We start from the raw sequence: 21,594 nt of genomic DNA on the forward strand, positions 1-21,594 counted from the left end.
TTTCAAATGTCTTGGCAGTGTTAATGAAGATGGTATACTGACAACTTATTTCAGCTCTGTTGAGAAAAAAAGATATTCTAGACAGAAATTCATCATATCCTGGTAGCTTCTGCTTTATAGAAATGAATACGGAGAGCATCAAGTTAAACTAAAGGTTGGCAGATTTCACCATCTGTATTCTTAAAAAAGTAAGGAGAAAGCCACCTGAAGGCAGTATGTGGCTATTCCTGCTTATAACTTATTAGAGACCGAATTACGCATGATGCATGTGTAATTTTAAAGACAATGCAAAGTGGTAATGGTGGGGAAAGTACGTGGGAATGGCCTCCTTGGGGATGACAGTACTAAAAATGTTGTTATTTTCCAATAGAAATCCAGGACAGTTTTAGATTGAGGCTTTGGAGTGAAACTGAGTATGGGGAGAAGGGGTAAGTATTAAACTGACAAAGTGAGCATCAGAGAGCGTTGTAGTAACCTTTTTAAAAAAGAAAAGAAAAAGGAAAACCTTCTAACATAAAGATAAGCTTACCTTAATTTTGATTTACCTATCCATTACTTAGGAAATAGGGAAAGAAGATAAAAAAAATAGGGAATGTACAGGAGTGAGAAATTTTAAGGTTACTTGCAGGCAAATAAGGGTTAAGTTGGATCAAATTGGCCACACTTCCAAGCCAGCTTGGCCCTTACATTTTTTTTCTTTCATTTATTGCAACTGTTATTGCAGTCTTAACACTTAAGGGGATTTGTACATTTATACATGTCAAAGTAGATCAAGTAACACTTATTAAGCAAGTACAATCTTAGGGAAATGACGACTAAGGCAGATTTGGATTGGAAGTAGAAGAAACAAAAGTCATCATCTCCCTGCCTGTGAGGAGTACATGCGCTTTTAAACTGTTCCAAGACTAAATTTCATTTTCAAAAATATTTTGTAGCAGTTCAGGCACATTCATGAGCAACACACAGCCGCGTCCAATTAATCTGTACATGACTGATCTGAAATGTGTATGTAGGATCTGGACTGGAGTTTGCTCTTTTATCTTCAGTTTTGGCAAAGAAAGAGGGTAATAAGTGGAACCAGTTTACTGAACAGTGAACCAGACAGGGTATCAGCATAAAATTGTCTAATTGTTTCCAATAACTGCCTTCTGCCCTACACTGTCCAATATTTCCTGTCCTTTAGGGACATCGTCAACAGAATTTATAACATCTCCCTGTCAATGACCTCTGCCCAAGGACCAGCAGAACATACTTGTGGTTGACAAGTTGGGTTCATTACTGGGTTCTGTGAGGGAGAAGGTGGGCCGTGGGGAACTGTGGCGCATCTCCACCGGAGGGTTTTAGAATGGACTGTTTACAGGACTGGGAAGGGTTTAAGGTTTTGGGAAGGGTTCGGGAAGTGGGGCTTCCCTCTGGATTGGGTGCTATCAGGGGGTGGAGGAAATTCTATGATGGGGGATTTTCCTGAATCTCTCTAGAGGGAGTGCACGCTAGGGCTGAGCAGAAGCTGTCACTGGTAGAGAAGCAGCGGTCACTCCTGTTCACCAAGCAGAGGGCTGTTTGGAACACTGTGGTTTGCACAGGGACCATGTTTTTTGGCTCTGCTTAGACAAAATTATGAAGTGGCTTTGTTTTGTCTCACTTCAGGGTTGTACGGTGCCCTTGTCTGATGTTGATGGTCTATGAAATCTTTTCTGTGCAAGAGGAGAATCTCAAGCCCTCGTTGGGAGGGACAGGGCAGCTTCTAAAAGCAGCCGAGCCTAGCTGTAAAACGAGGCCAGCTCTTGGCTGTCAGCAAACGTTTCTCTCTTTCTCACTCATCACCTTTAGCTATGATCAAATCTAGTCTGTATAATGCACCTCCTTCCCTTACGAGCTCAGGCTTGATGTGTCCTTTGAGGACCCACAGTGGAAACGGGGCCTTGCCCAGTGCTGGCACACCCCTGGAGTATATGTATTAGACAGCTGGGGGCCCCGCGAATCTTGCTCAAGTTTTAATTCCCTGACGCAGATTACATTCCTGCTAGAACTCTTTCACCATCGCCTTCCTTTCTCCTCCCCCCGCCCCCGCATTGGCTCACCTCATGCACTGGGATCCCTTTTCTCTATTACATCTTTTCCCTTTGATTCTCTTCTTTTCTGTCTACATAAGCCCAGGGCAGGTCAGCAAATCCTTGGCCTAATCAGAAGCTCAAGGGAGTTTTCTCCTCTTCTTGCAGCCCTCTTGATTTCTATGCACGCCTCCCCTGCAAGGCGAAGAGCAGCCCCGTTCTCCCACAGTTACGGAGGGACGATGTGCAGCATCTTCCACTGGGTTGAAGTTTCACCACTCCCTGTCAAACTGAATGATTACAAGGACCACTGGAGTTAAGGGTGGCTAGATTTTAGGGGGCTACCGGAGCCTATTTAGCTGCTGTCTTATAAGTCCTGGAGATGGCATCCATTCTTACTTTTGGCTGAAACCTTCAGAATTATGCTTTTTTTTGGTCCCAGCTTTGGGTCCTAGTCTATAATTCCAGACCAGTGAGAGAAGTCATGCTCAGAATCTCATTCTAGAGAATTGCAAGGAAGAGTTCTAAATCTCTTCAAAGATTTACCTACTGAGATTCACTCATACTTGCACCTTTATGTTCATTATAAATATTTCCCTCAAACTGATAAAGGCATTTCCACCTGACGTAGCATGGAATCTACTCTTTGGGAATGCCTGCCTCACATACACTTTTGATAAAGATGCAAATGCTTGGGAAAGAGTGCCATGATTGATTAACAATGTCTGCCATGGGTACGGCAGAGGAGACTGGAGGTACGCTTCCCAAGCATATGCGATCCTATAGTATGTAATACGTGTTTACACTAGCAGGAATATTATATGTTGTTGAAAACAACAAACTATTGCAGAACATTTTTATAATTTTGACATTTTTATTAATCTAATTTGAATGTCTCTGCCAATAGAAGTGAACTGGGAAATATGTTTATATAGGCAAATAAAAATAATAAGGTATATAGTAATAGAAAAATGAATGAAAATACAGAAATAATATATAAGCTTCAGTTACAACTAGACATTCTATACACCAATTTTTAGTCACAAAATATGCTTGACCTCCTGCAAGGGTTTATTCAGGTTATTTATGCAAACTGGCCTTAAAAATTGTTTTTAAACAAGGACTCAGAGGCAAAAAATGTACAAATCAATTTTCACTGCAAAGTAAAGGAGCTGTTACAGTGGAGGATTACTGCACTGAATGTTAATATTATGACATAGAAAAATATATATATATATGTGTCATCTTGGGCATGTTACTTAACTTCTTGTCTCATATGTAAAATGGGATAGTAGTGGTATTGTTGGGAAATTATGTGAGATAGTATACGTAATGTAGAGCACTTAGAATAGTATATGGTTCAACCAAGGACTATACATGTGTCATGTGTTTGCTTTCTTCATGGTATTTTATTGTGTATATGCAATATAATTAATTTAGCTAGTTTCCCATTGAAAACAAAAAGTTATTATTTGTATGAAGTCAAAATCTATCTCCCTGAACTTCCACTTGGTAAACCTAGTTCTATACTCAAAAAAAAATATGCCAACTCCTTCTTCTGTGTGAGAGTATTTTTTTTTTTTTTTACAATTTAATGGCTTTTACTATATTCACAGAGCTGTGCAGCCTTCACCTCTGTCTAATTCCAGAACATTCCATCAGCACAAAGGGCCCGCAGTCCCCTGCCCCAGCCCCTGACACTAGGAATCCACTCTCTGTGTCTGTGGATCTGCCTGTTCTGGACGTTTCCCATCAATGGAATCTGTGTGAGAGTATTTTGATGTTTAATCACTCCTCAAGTTTTCTCTGTTCCAGATTAATCCTTAGTTCCCTCAATTAATTATTGTCTAGAGCAGCTGTGTCAATCATTTTGAACTTTCTGGTCAACTAAAACCTTAGGTCTTCTTTTTTCCTTTTAGCAATATCAAGGAAACATTTCCACCCATCTTTTATTGGAGCAATGCTTTTTTTTTTCCTCTGAATTCGTGACCTATCCCATTTATCACTGTAACATTTAATCACATTGGTTTTTACCCATCTTTCTACCTTATTGAGAATTTTTTAAATGCTTATTTTGTCAACAATGTTGTTGCCGTAGTGTTGTATCTTTGAAGATTTGATCAATAAAGTTGGTAACGGGAAAAAAAAATTGTTTTTAAGTATATCATCTTTTGGGACTTTCCTGGTGGCACAGTGGTTAAGAATCCGCCTGCCAAGGCAGGGGACATGGGTTTGAGCCCTGGTCCGCGAAGATCCCACATGTCATGTAGCAACTAAGTCCGTGTGACATAACTATTGAGCCTGTGCTCTAGAGCCCACGCGCCGCAACTACTGAAGCCTGTGCACCTAGAGTCCGTGCTCTGCAACAAGAGAAGCCACTGCAAGGAGAAGCCCACGCACTGCCACGAAGAGTAGCCCCCGCTCACCGCAACTAGAGAAAGCCTGAGCACAGCAACGAGGAGCAAATGCAGCCAAAAATAAATAAATAAAAATTTTTAGAAAAGGTATATCATCTATCTTATAGTGACTGAAAGAAGTAAGCCTAACTCAGCAGTGAATTCACTGAACAAGCAGAGATACAGAACTGACACTCAAGAAGCAATTAGACGAGGGAATCTGGGAATTTAAATGGCACACGCAACAATGAAAATGGCTCGAAAAATATGATAAACAAAAATCCCTTTCTCTGTTAGGAAGAGAAATTTATCAGTGCAATAAGCACCAAGAGAAAATTATTCTGAGAGCTAAATCTAGTCAATGTAAAAATGGAGAAGGAAAGTATTATCATCAGCACTTTCACTCACGTTATTTTAACATCATAAATCCTCCTGTCTTATTGATCAATGGGGAATAATCAGTACGTTTAGGAAATTGTTGTCTTTTATCCACATAGACTTTTGCAAAAACCAAAAGAAACACTGACATTTACAGTACGTTAGCTGACAAAAACAAATCAATGGAAACTCCAAAAAGGGTATTCATAACTAGAATTAATCTATTAGCCATTCTGGGTCAGTAAAGTGGTTGCAAATGGCGGGCATGTAAAGAGAATGTTATCAGAAGATGAGCCTATAAATACATATGTAACAGTGTCAATTTAAGAATAAAACTGATATGAAATGAAATTTCATGGTACTCTGTCACCGAAATCATTTAAATTCAAATTATAGCAAACAAACCCAAGAAAACCCATTTAAAATCCGAAGGGTTATCACTGAACAATAGCGGAATACTTCATATTTCAGACTTGGAAATTTGGACTTCATTGTAGCTAACTCTGTGTAGAGGAAGGTGAATGAACAAATCTACTCATTTTCAATTAGACCCAGAACTGAGGTTGGGACATTCTTGAATTTTGGGGTCAGGTCTTTTTGCCCAGGTAACCAAACACATAGCTTCAATTCTTTGTTTTGTTCTCATGAAGTGGATGACCAAATGCAATATTCATCAGCAAATGATACTTGCTTTCATTTTTTTTCCACCTGTAAAATTTCACTTGAAAATATGCAATGAGCAGTTTAAAAGTGAAGTGCGTATAATTTGGAGAGAAGGTGACTTGAGTTTCTGTCTGTGCAATATCAACATCTGTGTCATTGATCTGGAGCAATCTCATAATCTTTCCATGTCACAGATTCCTTATCTGTAAAATGGAAAGAATAACTCTACCTAAGAATAGAATTTATGGCAGATAATTGGGATCATACCTATGAAGCATAGTTTGTAGCACATGGTAGGCACCCAATAAATATTAGCTGCTCCACTAAACCATCCAAATTTTTACTTTTTTAATATACCTGGTTAATAAGGCAATAAAATATGATGCGTACACAACGCGTTCCAATTTTTTATACTGTGGTACTGTCACTCTGGTCCATAGTAAATCTGCCACAGTATTTGTTTTTAATAATAACAAAGTTACATTAGCCATTAGGAAAATGCAAATCAAAATCACAAATATCACTCCATAGCTACTAGGATGACTTTAATCAAAAGATAATATGAAGAAACTGGACAACCCAAATTTGCATCACCTGATGAATGGATAAATAACATGTGTTATAGCTAGACGATGGAGTATTATTCAGCAATGGAAATGGAATAATACAGTGATACATTCTACAACATGAATGAACACTGAAAACATTACAATAAGTATAGGGAAGCCATAAGTGAAAGAAGCCAGACACAGAAGACCACATATTGTGTGATTCCATTGATATGAAATGCCCAGAATAGGCCAATCTATTGAGAAAGAAAGTAGATGAATATTTGTCCAGCGCTGTAGGGCTAGGGTGGGGTATTTAGGCATGACTGCTAATGGGTATGTGGCTTCTTTCTGAAATGATTAAAATGTTCTAAATTGATTGTGATGATCGTTACACAACTGTGTGAATATACTCGAGTCAGTTAATTGTACACTTAAAAAATAATAGTAAAATTATGGATAACAGATTAAATGTCAGTAAATATTAACCCCTTCATGGAAGGTAGTTATCTCTTTGGAGGTTGACAAACTGTAAGCATAGTTTGTTGAGAAGAAGGCAAAGAAAAATGACACATCTTTTGATTACCAAGTAATTGATAAGTTAGTACTGGTATTGTTCCTGAAAAACAAGTATTCCTTCTAACGTAAGTCTCCTCTCAGGTATTGGAGGAATTCAGTCATTCATCAGTCTGAATTCATCGCCAGAATCAGATCCAAAATCAAAGTCAGCATTCATCTTGGTTGCAAGAGCATGTGAGTATTGAGGCAAAATTCTTAAACTTGTTAGTGCCTTAAACCATTTCTGAAATAACTAATCCATTTTGTATGAGTCAGAGAACTTAGTCAAGAGGACAGCCATGCTGATCTCCTATTTTATGGTCACTGAGAAGACGTATAGTCGAGGCCACAACTAGTCTGCCTGAAGGACACATTGGGACCCCAAAGAAATGGTTTGCTGGGTCTGCACAGTGGTTTTTGAATGATTTGTTTTCAATATCTTAGGTGGAGCACAGACTCCGTACTTCTATACGATTCCACTACATCCCTAATGGTTTAACCTCATGCTCAGCCCACTTTATTTACTTTCTTGGTCTCTACAAGTATTTGAGTTTGCGACTGCTGGTCTAAAATTTTTAATATAAGGAAAGACTCATGCTAAGGTTCAGGTTTCTTGTGGACATCTTAAAACTCTTTAGAAAAGTTGGCACATGCCGGTCTTAACTTCATGCGCCCTGTTGAGCTACCATGTAAGCACCATTGGGAAGTATGAGCCTTGGGGTCTAGACGATTGATTCTCAAACTTGATTTGCATTAGCAACACCTGGAGGGCTTGTTAAAACAGATTCCTCGGCTCTTCTCCCAACGTTTCTAATTCATTGGGACATGGCTAGGGCTCAATAATTTGCATTTCTCACGAACTCCCAGGTGATACTGATGCTACTGGTCTTGGGGTCACACTTTGAAAAGCACTGATCTAGACAAATCTAAAAGCAAATGTAAGTTTTCCTTGTTATTCATCCTGTAGCCCCAAAGTCCAATTAAAAAGTTAAAATAAGGACAGTTGCCAAGTGAGTTCCTGAACCCAAGGCAAGACGGGTCACGCTCATTTTGGCCAAGGGGACTAGAACAGTTGGAAGGTTTTCTAGGCTCACTGGCATATCAGTTGATAAAGGAAGTTCTTAGGGACCATCACTTGGGTGAATGGAGCTCAGAGATAATGGGGCAGCATGAGGCTGAAGCCTTGACTCATGAAAGGGCTGGGCAGTGCTCCTCTGCAGGCAATACATTACAGTCCCCTGGGGATTTAAAACTATGGAGGAGCACGCATGCGTGGAGATCCTAATGTGCTCGTGCACCCCCAGGATAGGGGAGATCTGCTTGGTTAGAGCTGGGTAGTTCCATGCAATCCACACTCAGCACGGCTGGAGGGCATGAAAAACCAGAAGTCCTAAAGGAGTAAAATAATTTGACTTGGGAGATTTTGGTCACTCTTCAAGGAATTTATTATTCCCCAAGGGCCTGGAGAAATGCACACAATATAGAGAAAGCTCAGTCTCCTGTGCTTTCCAGAAGCTGCCTAGTCGGGACCGAGACCCACAGTACAGGGTACAGCACACTTCCATTTCTCACTGAGCTCCAGCCACCTGGCCAGACCAGAAAACGGGCCAGCCTCCTGTCTCTGCCCCTTCTACTGAGTCAAAGAAAGGGATATTCCAAAAGTGGTCCATCTGTGGCATCTTCCCCTCTCAAGGTAGAGCACTATTCTCTTCCTTTGCTAGGGCTATTTTACTCCTTCTGCATTAACTCATTTCCAACAGCGCTGCACGGCTATAAAACTTCCTTCAGGGGTTTAATTAAATGTTGCAACTCACCACAGCAATTAAAGGAGAAGGAGAGAGAGGCAATTTGCACTAGTCTTGTGAAATCAGCTTTCTTGTGGTTTCTTTTACTCCTCTTGGAATATAGGCATGTAGGACTAGCTTCCCCAAACCCTAACCTGGGCCCCGCTTGGGTGTGTGACATGAGCAAACGCACCTGCTCTTTCAAGGGCACACGTGGATTAAGCTTTATATTACAGGCCTAAGAATATTGTGGCAAAATTTATAAAAATACTTAATCACTTATCTCTAGTAAATTATTTATATGCGCATCTAGCTCCTTTTCACGCCTATCATTCTTGTCCCTTTTTCTTGACAAAATGATTAGAAAGCTTTCTGTTTCTGTACCTTTCATTTATCTTCAGTGTCTCTCATAAATGTTGAATTAAGCAGGTTTTATGAAATTTATCATAAATTGTAGTTTTCATCGAAAGTGACTGTGACAGAGGAGATTTCTATACTCTCAACTTCAATTACAATAAATCACAGTTTCCAGGCTTTAAACCGGAAAGTTCCCACACCATAGAAATTGTGTATTTAGTCCTACGTGTACAGCTGTTGGGATATCTTCATTCCTGCTTCTCAAATTCAACAGAACTGAGCAACCTTGAGGGGACAGTCAGGAAACAAGTGGTTTTTTTTTTTTTTAATGAATCAGAACTAGTAATAATAATCATTTTTCCTACTAGAGGGAAAAAGACACTGTGCTATTCCTGAAACTAACACGATACCGCAAATCACCTGTACTCCAATTTAAAAAACAAGATACTGTGTTCTTTTTCAAAAGACACTCTTTAACATTAACACTTACTGGGAACTTACCATGTGTCAGTTACTTCAAAGATTTCGTGTCATTTAATCCTAAAGATAACGCTAAGGGCTAGGTACTATCATTACTCCCATTCTATAGATGGGAAACTAAGGGAAGGTTAAATTGTCCCATATCAAGTAAATGGAAGAAATGTCATTTCAAACTAAGATAGCTTAATTAAAATTATACACACACATATATATAGTCATATGAATGCATATATATTTTATATATATATACACACACACACAGACACGTATCTATACACACACATACATGCGCCCCAATATTTTAATGTAACAATGTATTTGATTGTGGTAAACCAAGACCTCAAATTAGTACCTCTCTCCTATTTTAACTCCACCACCTCCACGACTTCTTCCATCATCACTGTTTCCACTTTTATTATGTGCTGCGCACTTGACATAGACTGTTTCATTTAAATATCTCCAACCCCTATGACTTAGGTACTATTATCGCCTCATCTTACAGGTTAGGAAACCAAGTCTAGGTAACTTTCTCAAGGTCACACGGCAGGTGAGTTAGAGCATGTCTGACTCCAGAACTGAAACTCTACTGAACCATACCACAGTGCAATGCCAAACTGGAAGAGTCTGGAAGAGTCTCTTCCAGTAGGCAATGAGGAGACACAGAAGGCTTTAAAGCAGGCGCTTAACAAGATCCAAGGATGCCGAGTGGGCGTGGGCAAGTACGTTCTGGAAACCATTAACTGAATCGTTGAAAATGTTCTGTTCCCTGTTTCAACATTTCCCATGGCTGACAGCTGGTGTCCGCATTATGCGGTTGTTAACACATCATTGAACCTGGCAAAATGCTGGTCCCCTGTTGGATGGAAGCCAGTTGAAGTTCTGCCGTTATACGTACGGAAGGCAGTTAGTTACTTAGGTATCTGCTTTTTCCAACCAATAGTGAACGATTTGACACAGGGACCTCTCCTTATCTATGTTTGCACGTCAGCCCTCACTAATAGCAGGCACAGTTAGGTGCTCTGTAAATTTGCAGATATTAAAGAAAAAAAAAAAAAGGATGTAGAATTCATTCTTGAGTGACCAGAGGAGGGAAAGAACATTTTACGAGCATCTGTTGGTAATCTGGTCATATGGACGTGTCTTCGGAATAGCAGCATTACCTACATGCCATGCTGGCAGATTTTTCGCTTGTTCTAGAATCCTAGGAAATAGCACTCGCTTCTCTTCTTTTCCAGCCTCACTGTAGAAATAATACAATTCTCTGATGAAATGAGTGGAGATTTTTTCTTAGAATAATGTAAGAAGACCTGATTTACATCAGGCCACCGCTTACAGATGCATCAAAGTCACTGCCTCCTTAAATAACAAAATGAAATGGCTGGAAAAGGGAATCAGGGTGGCTGTCACATTCCAGGGAGTGGAAGTCAGCGCCACATCTGTTTTGCCTGCTCTTTTAGAAGTCACTGGAATAGTTTACACTCTGGGAATTAAATTTCTACTTTTTTATCCCTTATCAGTGGAGACCGTGTAGAAGAATTGCAATTACTTTGCAAGGATGTTCATTCATAAGTTAACGTGCAAAGAGGAGAATAGTGACTGGGACATAGCAAACCAAAAAATGTGATTGCTGTCATTGTCATGAGTTAAAGCATATCCGTATTTTTGCATTGGCCAAAATAAAGTTACAAAACTCAAAAGCCAAGACTACACTTGTATTTTTTACGTTAACTTGCATTTTTTCATCCTTCCCTCCTCCTTAACTTCTCCCCATTTTGTATCACTTCTGTTTTCTTGAACAATGGGCAACTGTTAAACACTTTTATTTACTTTTATTTCTTAGGATCCAAAAGGATCAATAACTTATTCCATCAGTGTTCACTGAATATCTATTTTGTGTCAAGTTCTGAGGTAGCCATTAGACATACAACAATTAAAGTGGACCCTGAAGGAGTTCACAGTCAAATGGAGAGGGGAGACTTGGAAATTAGTAACAAGAGGCCATTGTAGTGCCAGAAAACTGATTTTGTTTATTTTTTTTATTATTATTAAGGAAAGGGAGAGATCACTCTGGGTCACTGGGAGAGATTTCCCAAAGGAGGTTAAAAAAAAATTATTCTAGGCTTTAAATGATGAGTGGTATTTGAGTAGACTGCGATGGGGCATTTCAGGCAAAAATAATTGTCTAAGCAAGAGTATGGTATGTGGTATGATCATAGGTGCTCAGGAACTATGCTTATTTGAGAGTGGCTAAGGCAGGGCTTCCGCAACTATATTCTGGGGAATTCTAGCCTTAATTAGCATTCTTGGGGAGAAGAATTTCCATGGTTAGGTCACAGTGGGAAATGCTAGGCAAAAGAAATCAAACAGGCTTCTAACCTGAAGAACCTCGCCAATATGGTAATATACTCCCAAGGAGGAAAACACACAAGATGTAAAGCTCACCGACCTCTTTCTTGTACAGAAAGGATAATGTTAATCTTTACATTCCTGGGTTGTGCATATGAAGTCAGTTAATGCAGTTAAAGTGCCTGTTTGGCACAGTTCACGGTACACTCAAGTATTCAATAAATATTCGCCATTGTTTTTCATTTCACAACAAAATTATCTTAAAATAACATAAAACTTAAATAAAGTAGATTCATACATTCAGATAACATGAACCGTTCTCCTCAAAGTAGATCAGTGGGGTTTGACGCTCTGTATCAAATTTTGCACCATAAATCATCCTTTCTTCTTTGAAGAGAAAAAAGAAACGCTAGCTACAAATCGGATACGGTAGACCAAAGGAAAATTCAGTGCATAAAGCTTCATCCCCCCAACCCCTGAGACATTTGACCTTTCTTTTTAGAGAAAAATTTAAAAATATTAGAAAAGTTTTTAAAAATTGACTTCATCATAATCACAACAGTAAATAATGAAAGTTGAGAAAAACTTTCTGTGAAACGAAGTCTATATGAAGGCATTCAAGACAATCCAACAGAGCACAGAGAGAAATTCACTGAAACTGCTTGGTTCAAATTTGGGGAGACCTTTCAGCATCGCCTCTTTGGATGAAGAGTATGATGTCAAAGAATTATGGCAATAATTTCCTCTACAACGAGACCTTTCAAATCCTAGCACGTGGGTTGCGCTGTAAAGCCATTAACCCTTGCAATAACTCAGAGGTGGGGAGTGATGATAATTTACAGTTCCCTGTGCATAGATCACTGTGGGAAAGGTCAGCGCCTGAACCTGGAAGAGAACCCTGAGCTGTCTCACACTGTGCTAGGCTCGAAGCTTGCGATCACTTATCTGAAGCAAGATTATGACAAGACCTCTGTTCTTTGGGGACATGCTTCATTTTTCTCCCTTCTGTAGTTCTGTATGCCATTTCTCACTTTCAATAAAACCAATTTACAAAATTCAGCCTGCAAAAGTCAAGGCTGATTCTCCTTATTTGACAGGAGGTGCTCCTCTGAAAATTGCCAATTTAACACAGTAGGAAGCAACAGGAAAGGGGAAAAAAATCTTGCCACCAGGTCTATGGGACATGAAATGAGGGCCAGTTGACAGATTCCTGCTTAGTTAAAAATGATTTGATTAAATGATAGAAACTGATTATTGAAAGCTGTTTGACAGGACACTAGAATTTGGACCCTGATTCCCACGGCTGCTGCCCCATCACATTATAAATACAAAAATACCACTGTGATGTTCTAGAAAGGGGGAGAAACCAGCATGCTCACTTCTATTTAACTAGCCTGCATAATCACTAGGCTATGTTTTTACAGCCTGCCTGTGGCGTAATTTTGACAAGGTCGTAAGGGTCACCCTTGATGCCCCAATCTCTGCCTTCTTCTCTGTCCCTCTGCCTTAATGACGGCTGTGCCATGAATACCCACATTTAAAATCTCTGTGTTTTAGAGAATTCGCTAGGTTTAAGCAAACCCCAGTTAATGGCCAATCTGGGCAGTTGACCAAGGTGCCAATTTCAAGGAAGTGATAAACTATCACTGGAAAAGTAAAGGCATGGAAGAAAATCTGTATTTACTAGAACTTCTCTGGGGGAAGTGCTAAACGGCAGGATTGCAAACGTAAGTATATCTCCAGGAGCAGTGAGGTCATGGAGAACAGAGATGCAGATGGGCAGTGGGTGAGCAGATGCAGGCTTGGTTACGGGGACCTTTAAGGAGGTAATTATGGTTAAATGAGGTCTCAGTGGTGGGACCTGATCTGATAGGACTGGTGTCCATTTAAGAACTGGAAGACACACCAGAAGTGCACGCAAGCAGAGGAAACGGCATGTGAGGACACAGCGAGAAAGTGAGTATCTGCAAGCCAGGAAGAGAGGGCTCCCTGAAACCAACCCTGCTGGCACCTTGATGTGGGACTTCCAGCCTCCAGAATTATGAGAAAAATACACTTTGTTGCTTAAGCCAGCCAGCCTGTGGTATTCTCTTTTGGCGACCAGAGCAGACTAATATATGTAATACATGTTCTTTGTCTTTTTTTCTTTCCTGAAGTAAACATTTTGGTAGAGGGATATCAGGTCATGTTTTATGTCTGTTTGAATCACTGATTATGAGTCTCTGTCATAGCTTTATTGCTGCCCGTGTCTAAACAGGGGTTTTAACCTGAGGTCCACACATCTGCAAGCTCACGGTGAGAATTCAGTGTCTGTACACTTAGCTGGGCAAAAACAGCCTTGTCACGCCCACTAATTTTTAACTGAAATGCAGCATCTCTTTGTTGACAACACACCACAGCAAGATAAGCAGTAACTGCGACTTTGTCACTAATGGAAATCGCAATCATTTTCCAATCATATTACAATTGCTGCAGATCTCTCAAATAATCATTTGTGGCCAACACTATTTCGAAATGATGGTAATTACGGCCTCCACAGCTAGTTCTCATTATGTTATTCATTAAGAAGAGGACTTCCCTGGTGGCGCAGTGGTTGAGAGTCACCTGCCGATACAGGGGACAGGGGTTCGTACCCCGGTCCGGGAATATACCACATGCCGCGGAGCGGCTAGGCCTTTGAGCCATGGCCGCTGAGCCTGCACGTCCGGAGCCTGTGCTCTGCAACGGGAGAGGCCACGACAGTGAGAGGCCCGCGTACCACAGGAAAAAAAAAAAAAAAAAGAAAAGCAGGCGACTCTCAACCACTGCGCCACCAGGGAAGCCCTATTTTTCATATTTTGATAACCTTTTTTTACTATAACTGGATCCCTTTACAGTTTTATGCGTTTTATTTTAGTCATTTCAAAACATTATTCTAAGGGGGTGTCACAGGCATCACCGTGCTGCAAAGCACACATGGCACAGAAAGTTTAAAGAGCTCTTGGGTCTAAATTCTTCTCTCCAGGAGTAAACTGAACTCTATCCTCCAAGCACAAGGTCTCGTAATGCATACATTAATCCGAGCTGCCTGAGCCAGTTTGACAATCCGACGTCACCAACTCCAGTCGATGGCACAGTGCCCCCGGTGGGCCCAGATCTTACCAGGAGAGCCACCAAGCCAGCGTGTTTTCCATCCCAGTAACTCACCACGCCCTGAGCCATCCCTCCTCTGACGTGTGCGAACGTCTCCCAGCTAAGTCAGTCTCCCCTTTGTACCGGCATTGCTTATTCAACATTTCCCGGCTGGATCATCTGCTCCAAGGCAAAAATGAGGCTGCCTTGTGTGCAGCAGCAGATCCACACTGCACGGCAGATATCCCGGAACTCAGCGGGTGCGTAGGAAACGGGGACGTGTGGGCGAGAACACGGAAAAGCACAGCATAACCCAGCAGAGCCCGTCGCTTGTCTGAACCCTGTTCATCCTGAGTGCGCGGCCACGTCTCTGTTTCCTCAGCCAGCAACGGGATCGTCTGCTTTTCCGTGCCTCTCCCGTCTGATTACACTTCAGATTTGTTTCTAGGCTACATCCTGCTTCTTACCACAATAATAGTATATTTTTATTTTACTAAAAATGTGTTGCTCATTACTTGTCAAGCCCTGTGCTAACGTCTTGCCTAGAATACCTCAATGGATCCTCCCAATAAACCTGTGAATGAAGTATTATGAATATAGCCATTTTCCAGAGGAGAAAACTGCGACTTAAAAGACCACCTAATTGGCTCAAATCTAGCAAACTGCAGAAAGAAGAATCTACCCTAGTTCTCTCCAACTCCAGAGCCCATGCCCTCTACTCCCCACTGGGCATATGTCCAATTTTGAATCTTGAATTCATCACGTATTAGACGAGGAATGCTAGATGTCTCATTAGGTAATATTCAATAGTCTATAGCCTTCTAACGGCGAGAGAGGTTATATTTCGAAGAAACTTCCATATGTAAGTACTTTTAGAGTATTTTTTGTTTGTTTAAAACTTGTAACAATGTGATGAGCTGGATGTTAGGTGGGGAAGTGGGTTCAGAAAGATCAAGTGACTTGCCCAAGGTTGTACAGCTTGTAAGCAAAAGAATTCAAATCCTCACCCAACTCTGTCTAACTTTAATCTGCTATACTTGGGTTCCTTTATGGTTCCATCAGTCTCCCTTGGCAAGACCAGGCATAGGATTGAGGCAAATAAGCAAATGAACGAAAGGAGATTTTTCCAGTTTGCCCCAATTTCCTGCTTCACTTTAGCAGTGGAAAACCAGCCTTGTGGGGCTAATGTTCTTAACTTTAGGAGAATGGAGTGGTTTCCCCCATCATCTGCTACAGGAGTGGTTTCCCCATCATCTGCTATACTGGAGTACTGTTTGCTCCAAATCTGTCCTGTGCAGATTCTCCCAGAGGAAGGCACATGTACACAAACAGTAACCGACTCACTTTTCCGTCCCATACTTCACTACTTGGGTTCTCAGGAGTACAATCTGGTTAAAGCAACTCTTTAATGAAAGCATGCCTTCTAAGTCTGCCCCAGGACTTGGTCCCCTGGCTTTTATCTGGCATATTCCTAGTTTGAATAAACTGACCACTACCTGTGTGGGTTAGAACCACTGCTGTAGCGTAGCCTCTGAGCCTCCTCTGAGGAGCTCTAGATTTTATTAATATTTTCCATCTAGCAAAACAACAGAGGGATGACAACATTTTGATTGTGTTCTCTATTAAGGGATCTTTGAAAACCCACAGTAATTATCATTTTTAAAAGCTATCTAATTCCAGCAGGATTTTATCCATAAGATTTAACCACACCAGAATAGAAGTTAAATAATCTCAGTCATTATTTTGGAGGGAAGAGGAGGGTAAGGAAATGCTTTATTTTCTTGAAGTTGGCAGGCTTTTGAGAAAGAATTTCTCTCTCGTCTGTCACTTCTATTAAAAAATCTACAAAAATCTTGTCAGGGAGGGCATTTCGCATCTTTTTTGGCTATACTCATCGTTTGAAGTGGTGGGTAGGGATTTACATGCAAAATATCCCCAGATTTTAAGGCAAGATCTTTCAGCTACACTGTGAGAATTGCTTACAAACCTGGTGTCGGATAACTGTGAAACAAAGGGCATTGTTTCCCAGTGTCATTCCCTCTTGTCACTTTAATTAAAACAAATAACAGGCACATTCCAAAAAATGAAATGCAACTGGCAGCTTCACCCATTTTATATGCCTCCCAGTTTCTCAAAGGCATTTGAAAGAAAAGAAACTTGAAAGTGACATTGTGTGATCCAGGCACTGCTCTTTGTGGATTTCTCCTGCACTCTCATGAGATCCTTGGGGCACATAAAAGCAACTCACTCATCTCCCTTTTCCTCTGATTTCTCATACAATGTGGCCTTAGGGTGAGGTGGAAAGAAGTGAGCAGGAAGTTTGGAACTGAAAGTGACCTTAGTCCTCAGGCAGATACCAAGGCTGTGTTCTGGGGTCTTTTTAACAGCGGATCAAGAGAGGTCTTTCCTGGAATTGAAAAGGGGTCCCACATACAGTAGGCAGTCTAACTCTAGCTACCCAAGGCTGAGCGTGTGAATAGAAGATGCACATTCATTATTGCAGTGTAGACTACTAATTAACAACTGGCACTGGGACCAGGCAGATCCAGCCTCCAGATTCTGCTCTGTCACTAACAAGCTGTGTGACCTTCGGCGAAGCCCTGGAAGACGATAATTCTCAGGTCTTCATCTGTTTCGCCAAGATAGTTAGAGCGCCTCCCTGAAACTCTTGTCGTGCAGAACATAAGCTCATAAAATCAATGAACATTGTCTGTTTTGTTTACTGCTGTATCCTGGTGCCTAGCACAGGGTTGTGGCACATGGCACTCAGTAAATATTTATTTAGAACAGTAAATAAACAATTTTATATCAATTTTAGTTAATTCATAAAATAATATTTAATCACTATCATTGAATCAAAATATTACAATATTATGGACACTGTTTAATTAATATTTATATTTAATAATGAATAAATATTTATTTAGAATGAATGAATAAATATCTATTATTTAGAATAAATGAGAGATGATAAACTTTTTAGTACAGTTGCCAGTCTATATAAAGGCCCAATAAATAGTTGCTACTATAATTTTTATTTATTTATTTATTTTTGCGATACGTGGGCCTCTCACTGTTGTGGCCTCTCCCGTTTCGGAGCACAGGCTCCAGACGTGCAGGCTCAGCGGCCATGGCTCACGGGCCCAGCTGCTCCGCGGCATGTGGAATCTTCCCAGACCGGGACACGAACCCACGCCCCCTGCATCGGCAGGCGGACTCTCAACCACTGCGCCACCAGGGAAGCCCAGTTGTTACTATTATTATTTTCCCCCGCCAGGTGTTTCAAATTGGCCTCATACATACTAAACAGGCAGTTTAGAAGGAAAGGGGTGATTGACACTCCTTTCCTTCATTTACGTGGAGGTTTATTCTCTGTATTTCAAGACTTTGTAAGTTATGTTTCAGGGACAAATATTACATACTTGTTGAGCACAGTCATTATGTTCAATGTCAGCAGTTATATAAAAAAATTCATGAAAAAATATAATTGTATTTTAAATGGGAAAAATGGATGCTGACACTTTTCACCTTGCAAAGCTTTAAAGATTGAAATCATTTCTTTACTTGGGTTTTAACAGGTAACATGATGCGGGCGGGCTTTAAGAATTCTTTGAATAAATTCCCTCCTCCAATTTCACTAATTTTCTAATATTGTTTCATTTAGTTCCTACTTAATTTATTTCTATAAGGTTTGCAAAACTTTGCTGAAATTTAAGGGCGCTTCCCCTGCTATTTAATTAGCTACAAGTCAGATCTTTACAGAGTTTTCATACTCTCTGTTTCTATGTGTTATTTAAGTTCTACTTCTCGCTCACAAAGAACGATTCTGTACTGAAATAGGGGCCTTCAGTTAACTATCAGTGACCAGAAGTGAGTTGAGGGCAAGATGAGTGTTGGAAGAAGGTCTGAGGTTTAGGAAAGCGTCGGGGCAGAGAGACAAGAGGAGAGACTGTTTTCAGACTCGCCCTCTCCAGAGAGATGCAACAGGACTGGATCAAGTTTAACACACCAGGGCTCTGCTTCTTAAAGTATAATAGGAAGAGTCCTCACATCAAGTACCTATTAAAACTGCAGATATGTGGACCATAAAACAGACATTTTGGGAGAGAGGGCAAACATCTGTATTTTTAAAGTAAGTCTTGGAAATTCCCTGGCAGTCCCGTGGTTAGGATTCCCTGCTTTCACTGCCGAGGGCCCGGGGTTCAATCCCTGGTCAGGGAACTAAGATCTCATAAGCTACACGGCGCAGCCAAAAAGGAAATAAATAAAGCTCATGTGGACACCCCCAGCGCCAAAGCACACAAACCCAGTGCAACCTAGATGAGCAACGAGAGCTAGGATTTGCAGCCATCAGACCCCAGACCCTTTTTTTTTTTTTTTTTTTGCGATACGCGGGCCTCTCACTGTTGTGGCCTCTCCCGTTGCGGAGCACAGGCTCCAGACGCGCAGGCTCAGCGGCGATGGCTCACGGGCCCAGCCACTCCGCGGCATGTGGGATCTTCCCGGACCGGGGCACGAACCCGTGTCCCCTGCATCGGCAGGCGGACTCTCAACCACTGCGCCACGAGGGAAGCTCCCCCAGCCCCTTTTTTATAAGTAATAATTTATAACACTTCCTTGAGCCTCTTAGATCATTAATAGAAAATGTAACCTACCTATGCACATCCTGACAAAAAAATCCATACACTTTCCTAAATGTAATCAAAACTAGAAATGAAACAAAAGTAATTTATAATAAATCTATATTTTGATATGTAAGTGTTCATATCCAGCTACACCAGAAGACAATGAAGCAGTTCATGCTTGCACTCAGACATGACAGTACGACGAATAGAACAGTGATAAAAAATGTTGGTTCAGGTGTTTTGTGTCGGCAACTCAAAAACTAAGGCATCACTGCCATTAGTGATAGAATTTTCCAAAATGGCGAACTACTCTTGAATAAAAGACCACCTTCCCTTAAACTGCATCGTGGTTGCATTCTTGGCAAAATCAATGACATATAAAAACAGTGCTAGGAAGACTTTGTAGATGAAATGGAGTTAGTTTCTTAGCTCAAATAATTACAAACAGGCTTTCCAGCTACAAAAAATAATTGGTTAGGGAGATTTTCAAACCTCATGCCAAATGCAGGACTGAGAACAGTTCGTGGCGCGGTTTCTCCCTCCTGTGCAGGAATTCCAACACCCCCACTCCCAACGTCTAAATGCGAGGAGGATTCCCTTCATAAACCAGTTTCCGTAACAACTAAAAACAGTCCTTCGCCCAGTTTGTACTCTTCCGCCATTTAGAACCACTGAACTACAAAGTTAGGAATCAGGGAGAGACATGAGAAAGCAGAGCGCACAGAAGACCTGTCAGTAGGTCCCTGAGCCATGACTGACCAGCCTCCGCTCAGGGCCAGTGAACTGCCAGAGATTCAGGGTGCTAAGGTCTTTACACTCAGTAAGTCATGTCTTTGTGAGACAAGCCCTTTGAAGCAGGTTTAAAGCCCTCACTTTATATATAAAGAAACTGATGCTTGGGGTTAAGTGGCCTGTCCAAGGTCCCTGAGTGGCACGGTTGACACCTGCACTAAAGTGCCTGACGTCCAAGGCACAGTCTTCCCACGGCACCTGCCACCGCCCAGAACGAGGGAACAGTGCTGAGCATCGGCCGGGCCAGTCTACGGTGCAAGAGCCCAGGGGAAACAGGGAAAAGGGTGTAACTTATAGCCGTGCATTTAGTAGTAATTAAAGTTGGAAACGGATATACTCCTTTTCACTAAAACCTCCATTTGTGGGGGTGAATCAAGTGGGGCAGGAGTGCACTTGAGTTTAAGGTTTGCTTTTGCTGCGGCTGCCCTTACACACCCAAGTGTCCATACTGCTGCAGCACTGCATGGGGGTCAGGGTGGGTGTTGTTTGGCCAGAGGGTCTTCTTAGTATCTGCTCAATTCCCAGCTTGAGAGGTTCTTTGCCCCTGTGCCTCAGAGGTCTCTTTCTCTCTGCTCTAGTTCTTGCTCTAACTGCAGACTCTTTCTTACTTGTTACTTGACACTTGCTAACCTGATGGCGGGGGCAGAGGAAGGGCATACTCCGTCTTTCGGGTTCAGCATCAGACTAAACAGATGCTGTGTCTCTAGGTCATGGGACTGGGACCTTTTTAGTTACCTTGCCCCTATTTTTACGGATCTCTAATGATCTGGGCCCAGAGTGTACTCCTGCCTTTTGTTTTCTCTCCTGCTCTCTTCCCCAGCTTCAGTGAGTCTTCACCTATGCATCAAGGGTGTCAAGTTTTGTTGCCTTTTCCCCCAGCAGCTTCAGGCTTTTGTTCCATAAGGAGCCAGAACTAAGGCTCAGGGGGAGGGAGGGTTTCGTATGTTTCCACACAGGCTGCTGTTCCCTTTTCCCAGGGCTCGCCCAGGAGGGAGGCTTTTCCCAGCTTCTTGCCCTGGCTTCAGTCTTTGCTGTAAGCACGTTGCAGTGTCCGTGGAGATTCTGCAAGTTGGTGCAAGATCCCCTGTGGATCCCTGGGATTCTAGACTTTTCTGCTAGGCCACAGTTGGTCTTTGCTGACTTCTTCTCCATGGCTTGCTGGCTTCCACATTTGCCACAGTGCTCAGATCCCACATCTTCTAGAAAATGCTTATTTGTCTTCAGATTTCAGATAAGTTACAGCTCTCTGATGTGTTCAAGCAAAGTTGTGAATTGGGAGAGTACTGGTGTTTTTTGGTATAGTTGTAAAGATGGAAGGGGCACTTTTTTCAGCTTTCTACACCCTCAGTGGAGGCTCAAAATTGCTTAACCAAAAAACACTAAAAATTTCAAATGATCACATGCACACGGTTAGAACTTGAAATGGTACCTAAGGACTTAGTGTGAAAAAAAAAGTAGTCCTTTGGGTCACCCTGTATCATCCACTCGCTATAACCCAGAAGGAA

This window comes from Stenella coeruleoalba, assembly GCF_951394435.1.
Source record: "Stenella coeruleoalba genome assembly, chromosome: 10".
NCBI lineage: Eukaryota > Metazoa > Chordata > Mammalia > Artiodactyla > Delphinidae > Stenella > Stenella coeruleoalba.